Source organism: Patagioenas fasciata, chromosome 1 (assembly GCF_037038585.1).
Source record: "Patagioenas fasciata isolate bPatFas1 chromosome 1, bPatFas1.hap1, whole genome shotgun sequence".
Taxonomy (NCBI): Eukaryota; Metazoa; Chordata; class Aves; order Columbiformes; family Columbidae; genus Patagioenas; species Patagioenas fasciata.
In genome coordinates, this window is record NC_092520.1 from 108,923,332 (window position 1) to 108,950,451 (window position 27,120).

Sequence of the window (27,120 nt, forward strand, 5' to 3'; positions counted from 1 at the left end):
TGAAGCCGCAAACTCCTGTGGCCTGCTTAGACCCACTTCGCACTTCAAATTCTCAAATCAGCACAATAGCAAAGATGTGTGTTACACCACAGCTGTTAAACGCCAAGGAGAATGTCCCAGGCTTTATAAGAAAAGGTTACCGTGATTTAACAGACAGTCTCCAATCTGAGAAATAAAGTAACTAAAGCAAATAAAATGGAGTCAGAAAAACAGACAAAATATATTCTCAGGCCAAAATGTAAAAAAAACCTGAAAGAGCCAAAGAAGAGTCAATACAGATTTTCAATTTTACTACTTCGATTTAATAAAATTCTTTGAATAGTGTTGCTTGCTCAGTACAGTCATATAAATTGGAATGGCAAATACTGTACTGTGATTTATGGATTGAAAAGTTGTCTGATTTCATTATGCTGGTAAATGTAACAGTGCAGACACCTTCTCTTGGAAAGCTATTTCTAAATTGCTACACCAATATTCAGTTAATCAAAATTGATATTTACCTTTTAAAGGAACAGCATGTGTGTGTATCTCCACATGTGCGCACACACCCCCACGTTTATATTCTTAATATTTCTCCATCTTTTCGATCACAGGAATATATGCTACAGGAACCGTTGCTTTATTCCAGTTGCAAGGTGGCTAGTCCTTCACGTAGGACATTTCTGCTGATTGTACCCTCCACTCTCACTAAAATAAATTCAAGCAGAAGCACCAATACAGGCTCAGTGAAACCACGTTATTCCAGATCTACGAAGGCGTAACTTCACCTTCAGTTAACAATGACAGAATTGATGGACAAATCACTGAAGCCCTAAAACATGCAGTCCAACGTTTTTGTTAACTCTATTTATATTTTTCAGTCAGAGCAGAGAACGGTAAATAATTTTTTAGTTAAACCCTCCTTTTCAGTTATGGGTTTGCAACAGAAATACATAGCAGCGTGTTAGAGCAGATTTCAGGAACCTGAGCCCATGCACTGCTACCCAGGGCATCCAGAGGGCAGGAGGCCAGCAGGGAAGTGAAGGCTGCAAGGTGGCACCAGTGAAGGACAGAGAGGCAGAGGGGAGGAGGCAGCATGGCCAGAGAAGAACAGTGATGGCCCTCAGCAAGGTGAGGCCTGGAGTCCCACCAATCCCCCTTGCACACCTTGTACCATGCATCCCTCTTGGCCATCCCCAAAAGTCACAGAACCATAGAACAGTTTGGCTTGGAAGGGACCTGCAAAGGTCATCCAGTCCAACCCCCTGCAATGAGCAGGGACATCTTCAACTCGATCAGGTTGCTCAGAGCCCCGTCCAGCCTGGCCTGGAATGTCTCCAGGGACGGGGCATCTACCACCTCTCTGGGCAACCTGGGCCAGTGTCTCACCACCCTCCTTGTAAAAAAAGTCTTCCTCATGTGTGGCCTCAATCTCTCCTCTTCTAGTTTAAAACCATTACCCCTTCTCCTATAGCAACAGGCCCTGCTAAAAAGTCTGTCCCCATCTTTCTTATAGGCCCCTTTTAAGTACTTGAAAAGCCACAATAATGTCTCCCTGGAGCCTTCTCTTCTCCAGGCTGAACAACCCCAACTCTCAGCCTGTCCTCACAGCAGAGCTGTTCCAGCCCTCTGATCATCTTTGTGGCCTCCTCTGGCCCCTCTCCAACAGGTCCATGTCTTTCCTGTGATGAGAGCTCCAGAGCCGGACACGGGACTTCAGGTGGGGTCTCACCTGCCCTGCTCATTCTTCCCTTCCTTCCCATAGCACTGAGGTTAGACCTCAGGGGGATGAAAGAATCAAGGTGCCGCCATACACAATTCACAGGCTCCGCAGCTCCAGGGGAACTGAGAGCCATGGGGACAGCCCTTCAGCACACAGACCCACAGAAGTGGCAATGCAGCAGCCCAGGCAGCCAGCAGCACTCCTCCACGGCACAGCCTGTGAGCTGCCCCTCAGCACGCCCTTCACTGCCGGCTCACACAACTCATGTCCCCCAGCCCCTGCAGCAGCAAGCCCCCGAGGGGACACCCAAAAAGGGTCGGGAGAGGATGATGGAGACGGCAAGCGAAGCTCCAAGGACATGCAGCCATCCACTGTGTCACGCAGAAAAGTGAGGACACGTCTAGCCGTGATGAATAAACCAGACCATACCCCATTTCTGCATGCCGCCACAGGAGCCCACAGGGTGATCCTTTGCCTTGTCCCCCTCGATCATTGTCACCAGGAACAACAACCAGCTCTTATCAGCAAAGATGTCTCTGAGAAGGAGTGACTTCAGGACACAGTGTCCTTCCCTGGTCCCTTGAACCCTCAAGACAATTTACAATGCTGTCACTTGTACATACTCCCTCCTTGTCTCCACAGTTCTTGTGTCTAAATTTAACGTTTTGATTTCTAAATAAATGTCCTTTAGAGCTCTTCAGAGACCTTGGTGATAAGGTTTATTGATATTCCAGTTCACTTCTTCAAAATATTTGCAGATTATAGGATAAATAGTGTTTGCTTTTATCCCTTCTTCAGGAGATAACAGTTCAGTAACTTAGGTTACCCAGATGAAAATTTATTGGTTAGTATCAGGCAGGCAGATCCTTTCCAAAATTAGCCTTTGACCCAGTTAGTCTTTCATAAACAAGCAATGATTTAAAAAATCCTCTGCGGATAAGAGATGTTTGCAGTCCCAGTGTCGACTTGCACGAATGTTAAAAGGCGTAAGGATAACAGGCCTACATCATCCATATTTTATAGCATAAAGGCCAGGGATGAAAAACTACAGAAAACTTCCCTAATGAAATGTCAAAGCCAACTAGCTTCACTACAGCTAATCCGCAAATCTTGATGACAGGGCAGATTACCCAGCCTGCTAAACTGGCAAGCGCCCAAGGAAGCTCATCTCCCAGGGATTACACCTCCATTTAGGCCTTCCTCTGAATTATTTGGAATAGCCCCGAAGGAAACAAGTTTCAGCTCATCTATTTCCTTCTCAAGCCTTTCAGTACAGTCTGAAAACATCAAGCAACAACAGCACATGTACACACACACAGAGACAGAGCCTCAAATATTGACTTTACCGTGCAATAGGCCAGTCACCCGCAGATACCAGGCGGAAAGCTGCTGACAGATGATGCAAAATAAACCTCCTAAGAACCTTCAGGTTTGGCAAAGAAATCCCCTGTTTTCCTTCTACATTGCCCTGACACGTGGATCTGAAACAGACCCGAAATGAGAGATTATTTTTTTCTCACACTGGCTATCTATAGAAGATCCTTTTCATAAGTCTCTGTTGTGCAGCTCCTGAATGTCAGGCCCAGCAAATCAAAACATTTTATTGTAATTTCATTTTGTTTACTTTTGCGAGGCAGGATCTTGGCAGAGACAAGCATTTCCTCCAGGGACAAGGAGGATGGGGCTGACGGGGGGGAAGGACAGAGGGATGGAAGGAAGCATTTTAATGCCGACTTCCTCATTGTCTGCTTTAATAGCGACCCTGGCTGAAATACAAAGGAAGAGGTAGCTAAAAAGACCTTTGCTACAAATTTAGAGACACTGGAGAATGGGTGGGAGGGTGCACACCAAGGCCAGCTTATGCAAGCAGCAACAAGGGATCAGGGCTGTGGCACAGCAGCAGGAAAATGCCTGCAGCCCCTGCCCACACCCCCAGCCCACCTGCTGCTGCCGCCCCAGAGGTGCTGGGGAGGGTCCCGGGGTTCTCTCTCTTGGTGGGCACAGACCGGAAGGCCACGGCCAAGAGGCCGTGGGGAAGGACAGCCTCCCTGCTGCTGCTCCCACGCATCACCCCGCAGAGAAGGCATGTCCCCCCATCTGGGGACACTCCTGGCTCCTTCTCCAGACCCTCCTCCGCCCTCCTCAGGCCCAAACCACAGGCAGGTTGCCCCCCAAGGAGGATGGCATTGCCAGATCATTTTTTTTCCAGTCAGGACCCTCTTGCTGTCTTCCCCCGAAAGGCCCAGCTCCTGCAGCTCTCTTGCTACTTGCGTGTCGCACCTCTCCTGGGAAAGAAAAGGGGGGGCTCCTCACACCCCGCTGGCTGGGAGCACAGGAAAGCACCCCTGATCTCACAGGCATCTGTGTTTCACTGCATGTTTCCAGGGAGATTTGATTCACGATTGTCCAAATGTCTGGGTGAGCAATATTTAACCAGATGAGAGCATTTAAGAGCTCTAGGTTGGGGGAATAAGGCATTTGTCCTTTTTAACATGTCACATTCACATCCTTCACATGTACATGGTTCCACTAAGAACAGAGGCACCCTCGCTGCCTGCCCCTGAAGCCATGGACCTCCAAGGAGCATGCAGGATACAGACGATGCCAGGACGACAATATAGCTGAAAGGGATTTTATTGACTTTGTTTTGTCCCCAAATGTCTGTATCAAGGCCTCAGATGTTCTCACTGTCATTATGCCAAGCTTACTTGGGCTGCTTTGCATAAGACAAAGTCCCAGGGCCAGACACATGGAAGGAGCATGATGCCTTGAAGCCATGACTTACCCCATCTCCAGGACTGCCCGTGGTTGCAGGTGACAGCCCCTCACTCCCACACACTGCCTGGCAAACCCCAGCAGACCCCAGCTGCCGGCACATCTCCCTGTTCTCCAGCATCGTACCTCTCTCCTTCCCAAGCTTTGTTTGGGTAGAGAAAGTGGTTCACACAGACCTTTGCATAAACCCACCCCAACGACAACTGCCTTACTACATAAAATAATTCACTGATGTTTAAAAGTCCCACAAACAGGAGCCTCCGATGACTTTATGACCAACTTCCCACAAAGGCACCAAGGCCAGCAATCGCTAATGCTCTGTCTGGCGTTGACTCCTTGCGAATGTCTCTCAGCAATAACAACTGATAGCAGAGCTTGGAGCCTACACATCATCCTCCTGTTGGTACATAAATTCCCTTTAAAAGGACTTCGGCATCCTCACACCGCTTCTTCCCAAGCGTTCAAGCTCTTACAGCCAAGTCAGCCAGACAGAATGGTGCCACACAACTACAAACAACACGGGACAATTTTTTATTACAATACACAGCACTATTATTTCTAAAAGCACTGACAGTAATATGCAGCATGTAAAAATACATATTCATCATAAGGAGGTTAGATACTAATTCCTGCAGCCTAGTTTTTTTCTTAAGGGCACCAACCCATTTTTCAATTAAGGCAGGATAATACTATTAATCATAAGAAATTGCTGATGTGTAAAATTGTTTCCTTTCTAGCTAGCACTGGGCTGCGAAACATCAGACACACTGCCTCCAAATTAGTCTAACTGCTCCAAATTAGTCTAACTTTGTGGCAGTATGGAAGCCGTATCATCGTTATGGGCAAGGATTTGCGCTGTTCCCAGCCTAGGTGGTGGGGAAAGGAGCAGCTCCCTGGGGAGCACACAGAGGCAGACCCAGCTCCTGCAGCAGCAGGTCCTTCAGCAAGGCAGCTCACCCCATGTCTCCACTGCACTCCGTGCGGGCTGGCAGCAAGGAGCCTATGGATACAGATTGCCATGGAAGAGCAAGCACTGTCCACCATGGGGCAAAATGGTCAGCATCACAGCCCCACACCAGGAATGTGTATTAATGGTCTTCATTGCCCGAGCATTTTCAGGGCACTGTGTTTCAGCATCCTCTGAAGAGGGAGATGGGGTTTCTGTCCCCCTCTCGCAACTTTTAGTGCTAAATTTGGCACTATAGGACTCCTTGGAGAGAAAGTCAGTGCTTTCTAGCCAGTGTTTTTTCTGCCCTTCCTCTGCTGCTGAATGGGTTTGCCCAATTCCTGCCAAAATAACTGGGCACCTTGCCTTCAGACTGGTCCACCAAAAACAGTATGAGAGAAAGAGAAGAATTAAACAAACAAACCCAAATCCCACAAAATAGTAAATCAGAAGTAGCAAAACCTCTCCTTGCCTTGTAGTAGGCAAGGGAGACACCTGGACTCTGGCTCAGTAGGGCCTGAGAAGATGCTACAGAGGCGTGGGCACATGATCATCCTTCCAGAGGAGGGCAGCTCCCTGCCGTGGTGCTCCCTGGTACCGGCTCCTCACTCTGGGGACCTGTTGGGTCACTGCCAGCATGAGTGCCCAGCTCTTCCCCAGGCTAGATGCACTCATGCTTTGGGCAGACAAGAGAGGACCAGCACTTGCCCTTGTCTCGCTCCTGTAGGCAGCTGGCTGTGCCTGTCAGGAGCCCTCCATGGGATACAGGCAGAAGCATCCCAAGTGAGGAGCAGAGCTGGGCCCCTCTGCAATGAAGCCAGGAGATGACCTTCCAGAAGGTTTGCTGGAGCTGGAGGAAGGCAGCCTGGCTCTTGGCTCCACAAGTGTCTGACGTGTTCTTTGGTGGCACAGATCCAGACAAAACGCCTTGTCTCCAGCCATGTGTCCAACCCTCTTCCCATCTATGGGCACTTTCCCTCCCACACGTCGCTAAGTCATATATTCCCCTGACTTCTGTTGAGATTTCACACTCCCCCGCTTACAGGACCTCCCAGGAGCCGCTCATGGCAGTTATCTCCTTTGCAGCTCAACCTTTGCCCATCGCCTGGAAAACTTTCAGCATCACTCCCAACTTTGTGTGCCCCCGCCATTCATCTTCCCCCTCCCTGGTCTCACTTCTCCCTTGTTCTGGAAACCACATGCCGTGTTATTTTTTTTCTCATAGTGACCAATCTCCTACAAGTTGCAGAATCTCCCTCCGTTTTTTCCCACACACAATCAACTCCTTAACACTATTCACAGTTATCTGTAGCCTTGTGCTATTAGTTTTCTGACATCACCAAATACTTTCTTATCTGAAGCTGCTATTACTTATATATACAAATATATATATATACACATATATATATATATATCTGTAAAAGGCCATGTTCCACCATCTTATTAACTGCTGACCAAGAATAAACTGTGTAAAGAGAAAAGGGCAGACGCTGGGACCATGCCACTCCACAGTTGTTGCCTCTTGGCAAATACTACCATGAGGAGCACTTTCACTCTGAAGTCCGTAGAGGCAGATCAAATAAATAGAAATGGTGAGTTTCAGAAAAAAAATCCTTTCTGACAAGAGTCGTTCCTATTCATATGACTAGTCTCATCAAGATCAGTGAGAACTGGAAAAAGCTGCAGGATGAAGTTTACGTGTCTGTCCTGCCTGATACATTCAGCTGTATTTTTCCTGGTGAAAAGGAAAACTAACCCCATACCACCCAAGCAATAAAGGTAGTGGGATTACTTGTCAGCAACACACCGGATACCACGTCCAGCAGTGCTATAGTTATTCACTGCTCATTGACAGTAATTGTTACAAACAACTGCATTACCAGAGAGAGATTTTCATATTATGTATACACATATATATAAAAAGATACCACTTTGTACAAATCCAAAGTATGTGAGGTTAAAGCTAATGGGCTAGCTTTGTTGAGCATCTAAAAAAATCAAATTAACTGCAATCAAATTCATGGCACAACTCAGGGTTCATTTCATTACTATCAGAAAATTCAATCTCTGAAATCTTACAATATTAAGCTAAAGCAATGATCTTTCTGTTAAAGTTCTCTCTTTTTTCATTTTAAGGTGAGAAAAAGCTGGGAGGCCTGGGGAAGGTGGGGGCTGGGATTCCCAAATGGATGCTACTGAAAGCTTGGCAAACATTCAATCAATTACTCTTACATAAGGGAAAGAAAAAATAAAGCATCTTTTCAAACACATTCTAAAATACATTTTGCAGTATAAATTCTACCTCTTACATCTATTTCTACATCATGCCTTTCTTGCAAAGATTAAGTATATGGACACACACACACATACACATGCATATACATATTTGAATTCAAAATACAAACCCATTAGGGAGCTACTTATATCTGCTCGTTGCTGCAACAACTAATCATCTCATCTCGGTGCTGTAGTGTATGTGGGAGAGTCAGAAGTTTATTGCATTAAATGCAGGCATTTTCCTTGCTTTAATGAAGCTGCCTTTTGGGTTTATTTCACAATAAGCACTCTTTAACCTTACTGCAAGACCTTGCTGTAGAATACTCACTGCAATTTCAGCCTCCTCTTTTTTATCCCTCTTCTTGCAGGTTACCAGCCAGGTTTCTCTGCAGGAGTCAAGTGTGGTTTTAATAAGGCAGATGAGGCGAGGCTTCTCAACTGCTTTTGATAGAGGTGAAGTGGTCAGCTCTTTATTGACTTTCTGCAGTACTGCAGCTATGGACTGTTCAGACAATCTTCCTTTATGAGCATGCACCAGGCAGGAAACGGGCCTGGAAATTTCCAGCCGGCAGCGTTTGATGCGCTGTTTGGAAAGCTGCACTATGTGCATATAAAGGAAATGAAGGAGAGCTGGTTTTGTTGTTGTTGTTGCTAACCCATCAGGCTGCAGTCACTACAGACACCTAGCAATGCCTGCTCAGGAGCCATTTTAAGAATTAGTATGTCTCAGCAAAAGGAAGAAAAACAACGTCAGTTATTTTGTGCACGTGAGAGGGTGCTGCGTATTAAAGATCCTTCTATAAATGCTTGGAAAAAAATCACATGGGAGGTAACTAGCCGCTAAATGAGTTTGCTGTCCCTGTCTTATGTAAGCAGCCACAGCACATATACAATGTATACAGTGCACAGCTGCACCAATATCCACACTTCCTCACAGGGGGATGTGGAAAAAAGCAAGCAATTGCAGGCTGGTATCATGTACTTATTAAGGTTTTATTGATACCAGCACAGAGAAATTGCATCACTAATTAATGGATGCTCACAAGCTACACACAGCCTTCCCATGAAGTGGCAATAAAACCAGGTAGCTTTCTTCACCCTCAAACATATATTGCTTCGGCTATTTATTCTCCACTCTTTTTTTTCAGTCTTCTGCACACACACCCTTCCCCACTCTACCGCACCCCTACACTAGCAAGGTGTAACCCTTTGCTCCAGGATGGGGGAGATGCACACTCGTGCCCCCACACACCAGCTGCCCTATAACTGCAGACAGAGTCCAGACTACACAGACAGGAGGTTTGGAAAAATGCCTGTGGGGACATCTCTGCATGTGAAAATATGCATGAGAATAACTTTCTCATGAATAACATGAAAATAACTTTCAAAATCAGTCTCAGCATCTCTCTGTGCCTCCTCTTACTCGCTGCCCAAAGGTGATAATATCCTCCTGCCCCAGGGGCGTGCAGTGATGGTGAACAAAGGCAGCAGGGAGGTTCAGACACTTCGGTGACAGCAGCAGCCCTACAAAAGCCAGAACTGACTTTCAGCTGCTATAAAAATGCCATACACACACGCGTACCCACACTGTGGTGGTGCTGCCTGTACCGAGGACACAAACTCCAGCTCGCAGGCAGCTGCAGCAGCATCAGCTGCAGAGCTGCTCTTGTCAGGGACCGGCTGAGGAAGCCAGGTCCCACCTCCCGCTGAAGCACTGCACCTGAGTATCCAGAGCTGCATGGTATTTACCACGATTACATGTCTTTCTGCTAACTGAAAAGCTCTTGGGGACTCTGAAAATAAAGCTATACAAACACACAGGGGTTCAAAAATCTTACAGCTACAGTGTTATTATCAGAGCATATGCCCTTATTGCACATAAGATTTAACTATACACTAAAATTCTACCGACTTCAGTGAGACGTAAGGATTTGCCTAACTTTCATTATGTGCTTAAGTGTCTTTTCTGAATAGAGGTGTTTTCTTGCACAAGAACTTTCATGTATACTAGCCATTTGTTTTACAGTTACCCAGATAATATGTCTTACCTTTCCAAGTACAGCACTGGGCTACTTCCACTGTAGGGTATTATTCATTACGTGTAAATGGAAGAGCAGGTTGGAATTGGGGCAGGCTGGATTTTTGGTTGGCCACTTAAACAACACAGACAACTGTGGGCAGGTGATACTGCTGCATACTGCAGTGTTATTTAACTACTCCCAAATATTTGCCTGCTAGAGAAGCATCCGAGGGCAGCTATAACATAGTCCATAAAGGAATGTGAAGAAATAACAATAACCCATAGTACAGCACATTTCCATACTGTGTTCTGCATTTATATCCAATGTGCAGCCACAGGGAACAGGCGTCCCATGAAATAACAGATGTTAGACTCTCACTACACATACACTGCTTTAATTCAGATGACCTTGCTGAATTAGGAAGCTAAATACATGACAAATGTCCACCTTCTCTCCTGAACGCTTGCTTTGAGCAGACATGATTTTGCTGGTGTTTAGCTAATCTATGTTTCCTCCCAGCTCCCCATCTTTAGTTACCCCAAATCTCGTTCTTACAGCAGTTTGGCTTGTTTTTTCCCAAACTGGATGCTGCTTACATCATGAATCTCATGAATTTTGTTTGCTGATAGGAATTAGCAACTGCTTTACTTTAACCCTCTGACTTGGCAGAAGCTGGAGACTGGCCTGGACCTGCTGCCAGTTTGTGCTCTGGGTCTACTCCCAGTAGGCAAACAGATGCTCAGGGCTTCTGGAGATTTCATCAAAATCACATGCAAGTTTCACTCTTTAAAGCACAACTTAAACAGTCAAACGATTAATGATTTCTTTAATTCTTAAGGTCTTTTTTCCACACGTTTAAAGCACTCTAAGAGAAGAAACAGACTGGCATTGTCTTTCGGTCTTTTGCTGGTGGCAAAGCAGATTATTCCTATCATATTCTGCAGGGGTGCTGTCAAATGCTGTTCCAGGCTATGGGCCAAAACCTACCCCCAGCCCATGTGCTCAGTTCCACTGGCATCACTGATATCTCCACCACGGACTGACAGTAGTAAATGGGCAGAGATGTGCTGGCTGCTCAAATAGCACGATCTATGTGCTGAATAATTCATTTTAAACTGTTGCACAGATGTCAAAATGTTATTGCTGATTTCCAGCCAGCAGTAGGGGCGTTTCTTCTCCCTATACTAGTATGTCACTGCCTGTAATGCCAGAGAAGATCTAGGGGATGTCTTAGCCAGACAGTGAAGTCCATACATGGCATCCTTGCGAATGTACAATTAAAATGCTCATTATAGGCCACCTTTCACTCTCCTTATTAGGATTCTCCGGCAGATGCACTCACTCGTTGCCTCAAAAAAATCTCAGAAAAGCAGGTTAAAACATGCCACAGCTACATAGCTTTGAGTGTATTGTCTCCAATAATCACTGCAGACCTTTGGATTTTCTGTGAAGAAAGTCTCTGAGTACAAACAACTTAAGAGTCAACCAAGTTTGGATAACAAAAACCAACCAAACAAACAACAACACAAACAAATGAAAACAATCCCGTCTCTGTAAATAAGTAGATCTATCCTACAGAGTTTGTCAGCCTGGCCATGACAATAGCCCCACGGTAGCATTCAAAGATCTCCCTCCTCTTGAAAATAAAGGAAGAGAAAAGGAGTTTTCCTATATTTCCTCTTTCGCTAAGCCCAGAGGAGCCCATCTGTTTGGCTGGGCTTAGCATCCAGGAGCTGGGTTGCCCATCCATCCCATCCATGCACCCATCCGTCCAGGTGGACACCGGCCACTGGTGGCCAGCAGCCACCTCCCCCAGCGAGGTGGGACTCCCACGTGCATGTGGGCCTGGGTGGCACCGCAGGGGTGGCTGCGGGTGACAGGAGAGATGGAAGAAAAATGAGAAAGATCCAGGAAAGCCACGGGCTTTGAATTGAGGTCGGAGACTGGGGATCTCTGATACAAACCAGAAGAGTGAATGCAGCCTGTGCCAGCCCAGGGGCATCTCTGCTGGGGACGTCAGCTAAAAAGTGCAATTTTCCGTGCTCGTAGATGGGCTTTTTCATGTCAGCTAGTCTGTGTGGAAACAGACCTAGGCTTAATGAGGTCTAATTTGTTTTAAATCCATAGGTTTCTTTTTAATAATTAACAGTCCTCATCATTCAGCAAAGCCATTCCTTACCCCTGACTACTTGCTATTAGGAATGAATTTACTGTGAAATACTGCTAAAAGGTGGAAAGCAAGTGACATAATTCAAGATTTAATTAAAAAAAATATATATCACACAAAGCAAGAACGATAGAAGGAATCATAAATGAATACGCAAAAAAAGAAACCATTTCAACCCAATGTCTACTCTCCCCAGTTATGCACTTTATTCTTTTTATGCTATTCGAATTCTTGTAATTGGTTTCTCTTACTGGATGCCCTGTGCCCAGATTGTATGTAAGGTTTTCTCTGTGCAATTCCAGGAACTAGAGAACGTGTCGGCATCATTACTGTGAACATTACACACACTCACACACAAGGGTCCAGGAACTACAATTAACACATTAAGAAATAATAACTGCCAAGGGAGCAACGAGAGATAAACAGCATGGAGCTGATGTAGCAAGAATTCTGCTTGGAAAAGGGGCTGTCTCTTGGGTCACGGGCAAGAGAGAAAATTGAAGCGCTGTGCAGTGCTGCCCGTTTAGTGAAGAAATCCCCCAAACTGGTTGAACAACTGTTTATACATTAATTTCTTGAAATTTAATTTCACTACAAGTATTGTTGGCTTTAACTAGATTTCAAAGGAATCTGAAGCCTTTAGTTTACAAAGAAATAATTATTGTGTTCCATTTGAAAGTTTAAACATGATATGCTTTTTACAATTTGAAAAATTGTCCTCAAGTGCTGCGGGTTTGTTGTTTTCTCTTTTTTTTTTTTCAGTAGGAGCCAAAAATATTTCTTTTTTATAGATATGTGTGTGTATATATAATAAATATATTTATTTTTAAAATTAAAAATACTTTTTTCCCCGCTTGTTGGTATGCATTTTGATAATTGCCTTTTTAAAAAATTAAATTGAAAGAATTAATTTCCAAATTTTCCCAAGTATTGTTATTGAAAACAGTTCTTTAGATTTCAGTCTTTTATTTAGAGCTTGAAATATTTTGTGTGAGTTGTCCTTCAGAAGCTGCCTAACAAAAGCCTACAATAGCGTACCCACCATTTGGATACGTATTTCCACCACTGTAACAATCAGAAATCATGGACCATGCCAGTCCCTTTAGATACCAGTCTTGACTTTTGCTATTGCTTTCAGCTGGACCAGCCAAAGGCCTTAATACTTCATTTTTCGCTGCGATTAGAAGCCGAAGGAAGGCGATGGCACAGGCGAGGCCTACGAAATGCTTTGTCTCAGGCCTCTCCCACCTTGGGGCAGCACAGCCACAGAAAACCTGACAAAAATATTGCCATTATAACCCCTTTTCTACATGTACTCAAACCTCTGTGGAGGAAAGGGGAGGCAGAAGAGGCACAGACAGGAGGGCAGGATTAGCAGTCCTGCTGAAACCCAGTTTTTGAGGAGGGAAGGGTGAGTCCTTCTCAAACTGGGCTGAATCCTGTCACCCATGTTGGGACTCGGGCACAGGGTTTCTGTGACAGGCGTGATCCTCGACGCTGCCTCCAAGCATCGCTCATCAGTCAGCTAAGACATTTCAGCAAATCACATGGCACTTTGTAAAAACATAATTGTTTTTATTTTCCAATTTTCCATGTTTTGTGTAGAGTGCTGCTGTGTTCAAGTGAAGTGAATAAAAGCATAAACAGTAAGCACCATCTGGAGAACATTCTTCCAGCACGCTGAGAAATAGCACCCGCCTGTGTGCTACCTGCTATAAATAAATGTCATTAAAAAATGTCCAAAAAATTATTTGTTCCTATTTGATGGAACTGCAGCCAGATGAAATCTTCCTTAACCCCATCTTTGGGTACTGTCATCTTCACAACAACAACAAAGAAATGTAGATGTTTGTTTCTCAGTCCTTTATGTTACTATTGGTATCACTAACAGAATATCAATCCTACACGTGATTCTAATAACAGCATCAGAGATTGCAACTTAAAAATAACACATGAATAAGACATTCAAAATCGAAATGCCTTTGAAACTGCACCAGGTTCACAATTTTGGTGATACCTCTCAGCTTGCCAGCAAGAGAACAGGTAAAATTATTCTTGCTCTAAACTGACAGTGTATCAGTTAAAAAAAAAAAAAAAAAAACAAACAAAAAAGAAGTCGATAATTTCTTTTCACTCCAGCACAAAGCCGCTCCGATCTCCCTTTTCACTGACAAAATACAGATTGAGTTGGCTGTGGGGTTGCAACTGAGGCTCTGTGAAGGGTCAGCATTTGCTGTGTTTGTTTAATCACTGCAATTAGAGCTATGCAAATAATGAAATTGTTTGCTATGGTGGCCAGGCTGAGGGGAAAAAAAATTAAAAAGAAATGTTTGGGCTGAGCAATTTAAGAACTGATTTTTTTCTCTTTTGGTAAAATGAAAAAATAAAACTGTTTTGTTTGTTCCACTTGGAGGCCAGTGAAGCCTTGAAAGAACCCATTCAGTTTGAAATGAAAAATACATTTTCACATTGGAACAAAGCATTTGAGCATTTGACATTTTTCCCTTCCCCCCTTCTTTTTTTCTTGTTTTGTCAGGCACACATTTTCAGCACCCAGAAAGGGATGCTTAGGAGAGCTTGCTGCTTTTGAGTGGAAGGAGGGAAGGATTTGACCATCCCCTTAATTCTAACCTTGGGCACATCTTGGGCCCTTACATAGGGCAGGGGTTGAGCACAGCAGCTTTCTCCCTCGAGGAAGCCACTGTGGGGCTGTATTTCGGGCAGCCCACAGCCCTGGGAGCTAGAGGGGGATATTCCAGCTCTCCCCTGTGGTGTAGGGCTGGCATGTTGCCTGCCCAACCGTGCTGGGGAGGCACGGCTATGAGAACAGCAGCATTGCCGTTGCTTGGTTATCATGATACCAGGCTGAAGCTGCACCCCTCTTACACCCATGCTATTTGGAACTGATAGGTGATGAGGTCGGTATTTGGCTCGTAGTTTTGGGAAGAGACAGTTCTCATCTCAGGAAAGTTAGTGAACACATTAAAAACAAGAAAAAAAAGACCAAATCCACAGTGATCAGGCTGCAGAAGAACAGGGTTGGTGAAGCCTCAGGGGAAACCTGATGCCAGTATCCGAGGCACCACAAAATGCTTACTCCTCTCTCAGAGGCAGGGCTGCCTCTGTCCCTGGGAGAGAGGGTTCAGCTGCCTGCACCAAAATGTCTTCCTTCTCCTGGGCTTCAGGGAACACTTCAGTTGAGTTTCAGGTGGGAAGGAGGTGCATGCCCGCCTCAAGGAAGAGGCTAAAACTGTACACAGACCTGAGGAACTGTACTGAGCTCCCAGGTCTGGATGAAGTGACCAGCTTGAATCTTCTACAGCTGTAATGATTTACAATTGTCTATTAAAAAAACAACAAAAAGCCAGAACGGACCCCAGCACAGCCTCTGTGGTCTGCCCGAGGCCAGGATGTGCTTTGTGGTGCAGCAGGGGTCTAGGGCAGCCGGAGGCTGATGCAGGAGGCATCCTAAATCCTCTCTGATGAACCACCAAACACCATTGGGAAGCAGGACTTGAAGATTTTTTTTTTTCCCCCCCCATTTTTTCCTAACAAAACTTGGATTAGTAAGTGTCATAAAGCGATGGCAGTGAATCTGTCTTGTGAAACAACATCCACAAAGACAGGCTCCTGGTCCCTCAAAGGAGACAGTGGCTGTGATTCCCGAGGCATAGGGTACATCGCTGGCCTAGTTCCCCATTGTTGCTTCAGGGGAAGAGTGGAAACCATGGACATAAATCAGATTCAGTCCTTCTCTCGAGCTTTGCTCCTTTCTCCAAAACCAAAGTTGTTGTACACTGGTATGTTCACAGAGCAGCTCTGCTAAAGCCTTGCTTTCATCTGGGACTGGCCACCGTTCCCACTACAAGCAAAGGCATCATTCCCACCACATTTTATCTTCTGTTTTCAGAAGAACTCGATGTGCCAGGAACCGCATGAACAGGGATGAGGGTACAGTCCCTTCCCTGATGAAGTCATCATCTCAAACCCAGCAAGGGCAGGAAATGATAACGTGGTTATGGTTCCCATTAGCCATATTTTCCTAATATAAACATTTTAGCTACTTTTATTTACAGAGTCCACTCACACTAGTTAAACAAGATGTTTTGCAAAGGGATACTTAAGCTGTCTGGAAATTAAGACATCGGACTACTGATTTTGTTAGGATGATGATTTGCCTAGATGAATAAGGTTTTCCCGGACCAGGTGTGCAGTGAAGGCAGGTGGTGGAAACATGTCTGTCTGTCTGTGCATGCACACATGCATGCATTCATATGTGTGTAAGGGGCGGGGGCTGTTCTTTGTTTTGTTTTTGCCTTTGGTCAAATTCAAACAATGTGCAGTAACAAGAAGTAAATGTCATTTTCCTCCCATCCATCTTAATTTGGCATCCATTTTAGAGCTTACCTTTGACCTTTTAAAATGTTAATACACTTACGCAGATATAAAAAACACAAAGCTCCTGGAAAAATTAATCATAGCCATATCACGATGCTAGTCTAAAAATGTACCATCAGTTGTTTTCCTCTTTAATTTTAAGAAATGTTTGTCCAAAGCACCACCAGTAACTATGCCACAATTAGCTATTATTTCCTTTTCAAACAAATATCCACGATAAATGCTATAGCAAAACCCTATCAGCATAACCAGCACAACCTACTACAAATTTCTTTTGCTGGGTAACTGCCTAAAACTACAAAAAAGGTCTTGAAAAGGACCTTAAGAAGTCGCCCAACCCATCCCTCTGCCCCAGGCAGGACCAGATATATCTAAACTATTCCTGACAGGAAACCTTATTCAGTCTTTCTTGAAGTAGCAGCTTAAATAAAACTGGAAAAAAATACACAAATAAAAACCATAATATAAATATGAAAATAATTCATATGTGTGCACTATGCACAAATGAAAACACAAAAAGACAACCTTGACCTAAATGGTAACTGTCTCACCTCTGACCACTTCATACCCTTTAACCAAAGAGTTCAAAACAGGAAACTCTAATAAAAACACCTACTTCCTTTTTAAAAATAAAAGGTTGCTAGCTTGAGAATTTCAGCTCCTTGGAAATGCAGTGGCACCTCTTCTCAATGAAACTCGTTTCAGAAGAGCAGGTCCCAAAATATTTGGGCCTTTATGCTTCAGAGGAAAGAGCTCTTCAGTCCCACTAGAAAGCAAATGAGAAGTGAGAGTGTTCACCAGCCTCTCCAATAACCAAAGCAAATCTAAGATGTCTGGAGCCTGTTCACAATCAAAGACGTCCACCTCTTCTTTTGACTTGATCATTTCAAGTGGAGGCTGTACTCTGGGGGACCAATGTGATAGCCCTCTATGCTGATATGACTGGCTGGGTAGACAAGGGGAGAGCAGTGGACATTGTCTACCTTGACTTCAGCAAGGCTTTTGACACTGTCTCTCACAACCTCCTGATAGACAAGCTCAGGAAGTGCTTGATGAGCTGGATGAATGCATGGTGAGAGGGATCATGAACTGGCTGGATGGCTGTGCTCAGAGGGTTGTGATCAATAGTGCAGAGCCTGTTTGGAGGCCTGTAGTTAGTGAGGTTCCCCAGGAGTCAGTACTAAGTCCAATTTTGTTCAACCTGTTCACCAGTGATCTGGATGAAGAGACTGAGTGCATCCTCAGCAAGTTTGCTGATGACATGAAACTGGGAGGAAGGGTTGATACACCAGAAGGCTGTGCTACCATTCAACGAGACCTGGACAGGATGGAGGACTGGGAAGGGAAGAACCTGATGAAATTCAACAAGGGCAAGTGTAGGGTCTTGCATCTGGGGAGGAATAATCCCAGGCACCAGTACAGGTTAGGGGATCACCTGCTGGAAAGCTGCATTGCGGAGAGGGACCTGGGAATCCTGGTTGACAACGGGTTGACCATGAGCCAGAAACATGCCCTTGTGGCCAAGAAGGCCAACAGTATCCTGTGGTGCATTAGGAAAAGTGTGACCAGCAGGTTGAGGGAGTTTATCCTCCTCCTCTACTCTGCTCTGGTGAGGCCAAATCTGAAGTACTGTGTCCAATTCTGGGCTCCCCAGTTTAAGGACAAGCAGTTACCGGAGGGAGTCCAGCAGCAGGCTATGAAGATGATTAGGGGGCTGGAGCACCTTTCCTATGAAAACAGACTGAGAGAGCTGGGTCTGTTCAGCCTGGAGAAGAGAAGGCTGAGAGGGGATCTCATCAATGTTTATAAATACCTCAAGAGTGGGTATCAAGAGGATGGGGCCAGACTCCTTTCAGTGATGCCCAACGACAGGATGAGGGCAACAGGCACAGACTGCAGCACAGGAGGTTCCACCTGAATATGAGGAAAAACTTCTTTACTTTGAGGGCAACAGAGCTCTGGAACAGGCTGCCGAGAGAGGTTGTGGGATCTCCTTCTCTGGAGACATTCAAAATCCACTTGGACACATTAATGTGTGACCTGCTCCAGGTGAACCTGCTTTAGTAGGTGGGTTGGACTAGATGATCTCCAGAGGTCCCTTCCAATCCCAACCATTCTGTGATTCTGTGGGATGGTCACTGCACAGGTCTGCAGTTACATGATGTGAACGTGGGGATCCATGGCACACAGCCATACATTGCTTTCACTTTCTTCTCTGTAGTATCTGATGGCATCCAGGCCCAGGCCCATCAATTGTATAACCCCCTTTAGAAGGCAGAAAGCTATGGTGACAGTCAGGATGTGTCCTAAAAGACAAGTGAGGGTTTCATGGCTAAACACATATGGGAAAGCTACTACCTGAGCACCAAAACAAACAAACTCCCTCAAAACAACAACAAAACACACACACAAAAAACCCACAAAAAAACCTCCACCACCCAAGGACATGAACGGCAAACCCAAACCAAAGTCAGATGCATTCCTTCAATGAGTCGGGAAATACAAGTCCTTGCAACTGCTTTCTTCCACCTACCAACATTACTTTGGTTCTAGCACAACTGGAGTGTGGCCAAGCAGTCTTCTGCAAACAAACACCTGTTTAGGTACAATGGTGGGGGGAGAGGTGACACACTGAGCTTGGCACCACCAGTCCCACTAGAGAACACCACCCTTTCACGTATCCTGCATGTGCAACATGGAAGAGCGGTAACGCAGAGCCCAGCTTCTTCCATCATAGAAGCCTTGTGAATCCATTCTAACCATACATAGGTCCTCCTGCAGCGAAATGGTGAGAGGTAATTCCATCCAGAGATGAATGAAGAGCAAGTCCAGCTACAAGAAGGCTTTCTGTGCCCTCCTTCTTCTAGGATACATTTGTACAAGCATGCCTGCATGTGCCTGTCTCTGTATATACATGTGTGTATATATACATACATTATTATTTATACCTACACACTACATGCTCTCTCCAGTATTCTGTGCCAAAGGGACCCTTTGCTGTCAAACCGGGAGACCCTCTGGAGCTACAGACTCATGTTTCCACTAATTTTCTGGGTGGAGCCCTCTGAACCACAGAGCTTGGGGAAAACTCTCCCCCAGGCCAGGCATCCCACAGCCTGGAGAGCAAGGCCTGAGGCAGCACTAGGCAGCAGCCCTCTTCCCCCACCTTTCTGTGGGGCAGAGAGCCCTCTGGCTGAGAGCTGCCCCCTGATCTCCAGCCCCATCACCAAGGCCAAGAGACAAGGACGTCTGTTACTCTGATGGTGAAGCCTGACTGCTCAGTTAGGAAAATCCTGACTAAAACCCAACACATTGGCCTTCCTCTTTGCTTTGCAATGGCCTTGTGTGGATCCAGCTCTACAGCAAGGATTCCATCACCAATAACCAGAAAGATGCATATCATACACACACAAAAATACTTCACGTTTCACTTCAGTTTTCTACATCTTCCATTCTCATTGCCCTTCTGCATCATATAGTCCAATGCTCTTCCATGTCTTTTCTTTAACCAAAGAACCATCTAATTACTCTAAGACAAGGATCTTTTTGTGCAGAATTGTCACATAAGTTTTCAAAGATAACTAATTAAAAAAAAAAAAAATATATATATATATATACGTATCTCACTTCGCCATTCCTGATCCCATATTTTGGCATTTTGCTTGCCTGCAACAGAATGCACATGTGCCATTGTCGTACTGTTTGTGACTGGTGTTATTCACCATGTTCTGATATTCATGGACTAAAAGTAACACTCCTCTAGCTAATTAGTTGATTCACTAAGCAGAGATGAATAACTGATGAGCTACAAAAAGTTTCTATTGTCTGAGTCGGTCACTAAGTAACTAACTTGGCCCTTCAACCAAGGAGTTTTCTTCTCTGAAAGGTGACAAGTAGCTCTGTAATTACTTCTATTATTTTCTCAATAAACTCAGAGAAAATAGGACACTGCAGCTAGAAAAACACAGAAAAAGAAATTAGCTGCTACTGTCATTAAGGATTCAGAGGCTGAAAAAGAACAGTTGGTGCAATGCAGCTGGAGAGGCTTTTCGGAGTAAAGTGATTATTCTCTGGCCATTAATGAATTATTTTTCACTTGAATGCAAGACCCATACTCCTCCAAATAACCTGGTTTTGCCATGAGGAGCTTGCTGTCTGCTGGAGCCGTTGTCCTCTTGGCCCTCCCAGTGGCCACTGCACTTCTTCCAGGTCTTTGTTTCCATGCCACAATAAAAGCAAAGAAATAATTAAAAGGTTGAAACACATGCAGATGCTGGAGGAGAGATTGCTCTTTTGAACTGGCTTGACCAACTGAATTTGGAGCTACAGGCTGGGATGTTCAGCAGGGTGAGTGCCCTCAGCAGCCCCAGTGAAGCTCAGTGAGGTGTCACAGCAAACTTCTTTCACCTCTCCTGTCTGTCAGAGCTCACCCCCAATCACTGGCTCAAAGATAACAAGACAAGAAGATGTTTATAGACGTGGTCAGTCCTGGGGCTTGTTCTGAGATCTCTGTGCCTGCCACGGGGGAGACAGTGGGGAACCCAAACCCAAGTCCAGCTTGCTCTTCAAGCCAACAGCAGCCACCTTCCCTCTGCCTACCGTGGCTGCTGCTCCCCACCCACTTTAAGGGTAATGCAAACAATACAGAGACCTTGAAGCCACTAAGCTGAAGGACATTTTTTTAATGAGGAGGCTGAAGGGGACAGGAGACCTGTCACAGGTTCTTTGGTTAATTCTTGAGAATATTTAGTCCCACATCTGACACCACAAAGAAGCGTTTCCAAACAACTACATACCCTATCAACTAGCAAAATTAAAAGGGTACTGGACAGAGCTCCAGCTCAGAGGGGTCCAGTTACTTGCACCCAAAACCAGCCCCTGAGTGTGGAGCATCAGCTGCCACTGGGATCCCCCAGGACACCTGGCCACCCATGGGACTGGCAAAATCCCACAGATGTGACCCCACAGACTCACGCCCACCACATTACAGCTCTGCACGTTAAAGGATAGTGTGGATAGACCTGCTGGGGGGAAAAAGTATCTATATATCTATATCTATATATATATACACATAAGAAAAAAGGAAAGCCAGAACTAAGAAGGAACATCAAATCACCCAGCAGAGCAGCTCCTCCACAGAGTGGCCTGTTTACAGAGCTGCTCAGTGCACTGGGAAGGGCAATATTGCAAATCCAGGGACAGAAATTCTCAAGGAGAACCAAGACAGGTTAATAATGATCCTCTGGAGCCTAAGACCTCTTGTACAGCCACCGCCTTTTCAAAATCTAGAGTCTGCTGGGAGAGTTTAGGCTTAGGGCTTCGGGAAAAAAAAAAAAAAAAAAAGAAAACTTTTTCTTCCTGAAGACAGTCTGTGAAACCCAAGCAACGCTGCAAAGTGTTTTACTGTACTGTTTTTCTATAGATGCTGTTTCTGGAAGTGTAACCCAGTGCAGCCAGTGTGGCTAGAACCACACACTGCCAACCGATTCCTTCTGCTCAAAATATAATATTAAAAAAAAAAAAAAAAAGTCAAGAACCCCCATAAATCATCTATCCATCCCAGTTTCATAACGAGAATATTTGTCGTCTCCCATTTTGCTTCCCTTTCTCCAGCTGCCCGCTCTACAAAGCCACCATTTCAGCCGCCTGTGCACACAGACCGGTGGGCACACTGCACCGCCATAGCTCCTGCATCCCCATCCTCCTGCCCACAGAGAGGATGGCCACCCCTCTCCCCTAAACCCTCGCCTGCACTGCCACAGATTTTTGCTATTTTGTTTTGTTTTGTTGGGGTTTGTTTGTTTGTTTGTTTTTTAATATATAGATATTTTTTATCTGTAGCTCTAGGACACCCATCAGAGGTACTCAGCTCCTGTAACAATCATGTGATTTATGTAGAAGTAATTGGGGTTAAACTATCTGCCACATCAAACTCTTCACATTTGGCCCCATCTCTAGGACCTAGAAACATCTGAAATAAATAAAGCCATGTGTCATTTAACAGGGTCTGGGCTTAATTAGGACCATTCTGGATTTTATGGGAAAAATCTTGTACTGCCAGCTTTATGTGGCTAGTCCATCACTTGCAAGGTTATCTGCCTTTTTTTTCCCCCCCCTTTAGTACCTACATCAAAATATTTCTATTTCCACACAGGTTTTCTTTTTTCCTTTTTTTTTCAATCCTCCAAGCAGCCGGATGACAACCACTCCTTATCTTTGGCTGTCTTCCATGCTAAAATAAGAATGCTGTTGTTACGCCGAGGGAGCTGTACCCTTCCACCTCCGTTCCCTCCCAACGTGCACACAGCTGGCTGCGCAGGAACGCCCGAGGTGCCATTTTCTGGCCATTTTCCTGTGATGTTGTTGCGATTTACCCTCTAGCTATGATTTGTATTTCTAAATCACGCCGGGCTTTCTCTCTCTCTCGTGCCACAAACCTCAAGTGACAGGCGGTCTCTGTCCCGGGCAATACTCAGCTCATCTTTGCTGCCACCACTTCCCTGCCCTGACGCCGGCCAGCCGACACGAGGGCGAGCGTACAGCCAAGCACCGCTTGAGCGATGCCAGGCGATTTGATTAGCGGCAGAGAATGACTGGATTAGAAGAGGGATAGAGGATTAGAGACCGATGAATCGCGATGAGAGCCTGCTATGTCTGTATTATTTGCTCCAGCAGCAGCATTTGAGTGTCAACCTGCAGCCCCTCGCAGCGGTGAGGTGCCACCTATATGGTGGGATTCAGGCTGATGTGTGCAGGGCAGGTGGGGAAGGTAAAGGGTGTGAGTGAGGGTCTGAACTGACACCACAGTATAGGCAAGTCCTTGGCGGGTCAGGGGCAAAAGAAGAGGAGAGTAGGGGCACAGAAACATTAAATTATTTGCCCAAAGCTACACTGGCAATTTGTGGCAGAGGCAGAAACGGGAGCCAGATTTTTATTTTCTAAAAAAAAAAAAAAAAAAAAAATTAGTTCCTCATGCAGGAGATGAGCCAGCTGCCTTTGTTACATGCAAATGCATTTTTTCCCTGTAATTCACACCGCTGCAGGCTCTGCACAGCAACCATCAGCTTCCCAAAGTTGTAGCGTGTTCAGCATGACCTGCTCATTGCACACATCATGCCCGCTACATGACTAGCTCCGTCCTCCAGCCCACATTTGCAACGCAAGCCACAAACGTTGCAAAAGCTTATCACTTGCATTTCTGGTAGGAAGACATCAGGACCCTGCAAAATCCATCACTGAGGTGATTCCCAGTCTGACTTGGACAGCTCTGGCTACTGGAGCACCTCCAAAACTGAATGTATAGACAGAAACACAGCATCACTCTTGAGCTGATCCAAGCAGGTATCCACTCTCAAAATAGGGCTTCAGTCATCTCTTAAGGTGAAAGAGATTTCAGCATCTCCACAAGAGTCCCATTGGAGCTTATCACAGAAATGCTACAAAATTCATTAGAGATGCCAAGGACAAAATAGTGAGGGAGCATTAATTGAACAGGCTGCTCTAACAGAGCTGCGCAGGAAAACGTGCAGGCTACCAGCAGCCCCCTGAACTAGTCACTGGAGCTACATCTGACTAACCAGGGCCACTCACAGAGTCATGAAAAGGAAGGAAAGGCTTTTCCAAATTTACATATTAAAAAAAATGGAAGTGTGCAGATTTTCCGTCCTATACTAGAGTTGTGCCTGAAACACTCCAATCAGTACCATGTTTGTGGTGAAACGTTACGTTACACGTTAAGCTAGTTTGCTAGTGATAAATGACATGAAAGGTTACTTAGAAAAAATAAGAATATTTCCTCATCAAGTTTAAACGGAAAACACCTGAAAAATTAGTGGACAACCAAATACTCTTTTCTCTTTAACAGTACAACCCCACTAGACTATTTATATTTTGAATACGGTATTTTAAGCATTATCTTTTTAAAAAGACTTCTGATGGAGAATGGCGTGTGAGAAAACTAACATCAACAACAGTGACTAAATCAAAGCCAAACCAATCTCTAAAACAAAAAAATGAGGCAAGGCAAACGACTGCCCTGCAACTGCTGCACAGGGTGCTCGCACCCTGCAGCATCTCCCTGCAGGGATGCAGAACTTCTCTGGAACGACACTTCACCGAGGCACCCACCGCCACGCACGCCCGGAACCCAGATGACCCACGCCCCGCGACAGCCTCATCGAGAAAAAGCCATTAAGGGGGATGCAGGTGACACTTCATTCTCCTGGCTCCCTTCGCCGGGCGACAGCGGGAGGAATTTTCCGCCTCAACTTCGGAAGGGTAAATTCTTCTCCTCCTCCTCGCTTGTGACCGGCTGCGAGAGGGACCCCAAATCGTCCCCGCTACCGCCCATCTTGAAACGCACCCTACATTTTTAATATACTTCTTCTAGAGCGCGGCCCCGGGTGCTTAAAGCCGCTGTGACCCGCCGTGTTTTGCTTCCCCGTGGGGCAGCACCCACGAGCCGCGCAAGGATGGGGGTTGGGGGGGGCGATGCCTCGGCTCGGCACGCGCCGCTCCTCCCCGCGCACCCACGGGCGTGATTTTGGAGAAGTTGCGCAGGCAGCAGCAGAGGAGGAGGAGGAAGAAGAAGGGGGGGCGGGGGGGACTGTTTCTGCCCGTGTGGTCACGGTCTTGCCCCGTCCCTCTCCCCGCCTCGGTCCTCTGCGCCCCCCCCACCACCGCCGCAGCCCCACTGCCGGGACAACCCGCACAAAGCCGCCGCCGTCGCCGGGGTCTCGCTACGCCCGATCGGCGCCACCAGAAACAATAGTCACGGGCCGAAGCGGGGAACCGCGGAAGCGCCGCCGCCCTCCCCACGGTACCGCAGAACCCGGTCACGAGTGGGAAGGAAGGAGCGGGGTGGGGGGGAAAGGAGGGGAGATTCCCGCAAAACGCCGCCGCGCCGGCCAACCTGTCACCGCTCCGCCCGCCCGGGGGCTGTGGGTGCGCAGCCGCTCCGCGGCACCTACCTCCGGTGGAGGGTGCGGCAGTCCCCTAGCTGGGCTCCATGGGGACCGCGGCAGCCACCCGCCTCTGTCAACCCCGGCCGCTGCCGCCGGGGACGCGCCGCCCTGCCCTGCCCGGTACCGCGTCCCGCTCCCCCCCGCGCCGGGCGTGGCGACGGGGGGGCGGGGCTGGACCACCCTGGACCCCGCCCACCACCGCTGGCTCCTCCCCCCCGCCGGAGCGACCCCCCCGCCCGGAGGCTCCGTGGGGGCGGGGTGGGGGTGGGGGTGCCGCACCGGCGAGGGTTGCGTGGGGTATGGACCAGGTAGCAGCCCCAGCCTTTTCGGAACAACCCCAAGGACCGGGAGGATGCTGCAGCGGGCAGCATCGTCATCCTTTTTAATACATCTCATGCATCTCATGGATTTTTTTTTGCTCCCTGCTCCTCGCTTGAAGTCTCGACCTTATCTCCTCTGCCGCTGTCTCAGATTGACCACGTTTCTAATTTCCTTTTCTTTCTTTTTTTTTTTTTTTAATCCCTCGACCCTTTCCCCTCTTTCTAAATCTTTTTCCCTATCTTTTCCACCCTTGATCTTCCTTGTCCCCATTTTCCCATAAGACTTTTCCCATTTTCCCATAAACCTCTGAATATGCCAAGCTCCTTGCCCACAGACTCTGAGCTTTAAAATTATTCTGTTGAAGGCCAAAATAGTTTTTCAGAGGTTTCAAATCGCTATTAATGTCGGCAGCAGCTTATTGGAAGGTGGCGGTGCATTAAACTAAATCCGTGGCTAGTATTACATAATATGCCCTCGAATGTACATAAAAGATGATTGTAATTCCATCTGGATTTCTGTTGATATTAGCAAACCGCTCGAGATTTCCTCTTGCGGTTTAATGGGTGTTTCAAAACCTTTGACTGGTGCTGGATCAAACAGATTATGATTTAAGAAAGGGTAAAACACGCACACTCATGACATCGTAGGAATTAGTGAAAGAAGGAAAAAAAAATACTTAGTAGGTCATCTGCCTAATCCATCTTCCAAGAGAGAGTAGGAATGTCCTCCATAGGATAATTTATGGGCATTTGTCTAGTTTTCTTTCAAATGCTCCAAATATGTGGCTTCCTCTTTGCCCATAGGAATTTAGGTCAAGCTGCCTGAGAGTGAATTTTGTATCATCTCGGGATTTAACATCCACTACTGTTATTCCGAGTTGGATTTTTTGTTTTGGTTTGGTTTGGTTTGGTTTTTGTTTTGTTTAGTTTTTTCCCAAACAGCACAACCATGCAGTTGCAGTCAATGATTTCTTTCTTGTCCATCATCATGGAAATGTTTTGGCCATCACTTTCCCCAGGTTGAGAGCCCAGGGATGAGGGAGTCAAATGTCAGGATCTGTTAGGAGAGCAATGGAGAGAAAAACAAATTTTACACCGGTCTGTAAATCCGTGGTGCATCTGTGCCTTGAATACTGCTGGAGCTCTGGTCTCATCATCTCAAAACGGTCATGGCAGAGCTGGAAAAGGTTTGGAAGAGACTAGCAGTGATTATCTGTGGTTTGAAATGGCTTACCAGTTAAGTACATGCAGCCCGGCAAGTGGCACCTGAGGGCAGATGTGACAGAGGTTTCTCAGCTCTTGAGTGGTGTGGAAAGGGCGAGCAGGGGCTCCTGGTCCTGACTTCCAGCACAAGAAGCAGAGGCCATTAAATTAAGGTAGTGATGGATTGTTTGCCTGACCATACAGATGTGATTCTTCAGGCAAACACAACTGCAGAGCCCCTTGCCACCTGACAGTGGGCAGCTGATGTTGTTTTGGGATGAGAATGGATGAACTTACAAGAAAAAAATCCACACAGGGCAACCAAATGACAGCTGGCTCAGAAAGGTC

General features: G+C 46.1%; 1 protein-coding gene across 1 annotated transcript in view; it reads right to left on the reverse strand.

Annotated features, from left to right (window-relative positions):
• RAI2 (retinoic acid induced 2) overlaps positions 1-25,398 on the reverse strand; it is a 47,972-nt gene extending 22,574 nt beyond the window's left edge. Inside the window, exon 1 of the mRNA XM_065829584.2 lies at positions 25,256-25,398. The gene's annotated coding sequence lies outside the window, so the exon portion shown is untranslated. The remainder of the gene's footprint in view (positions 1-25,255) is intronic.
• Positions 25,399-27,120: the final 1,722 nt, after the last annotated feature.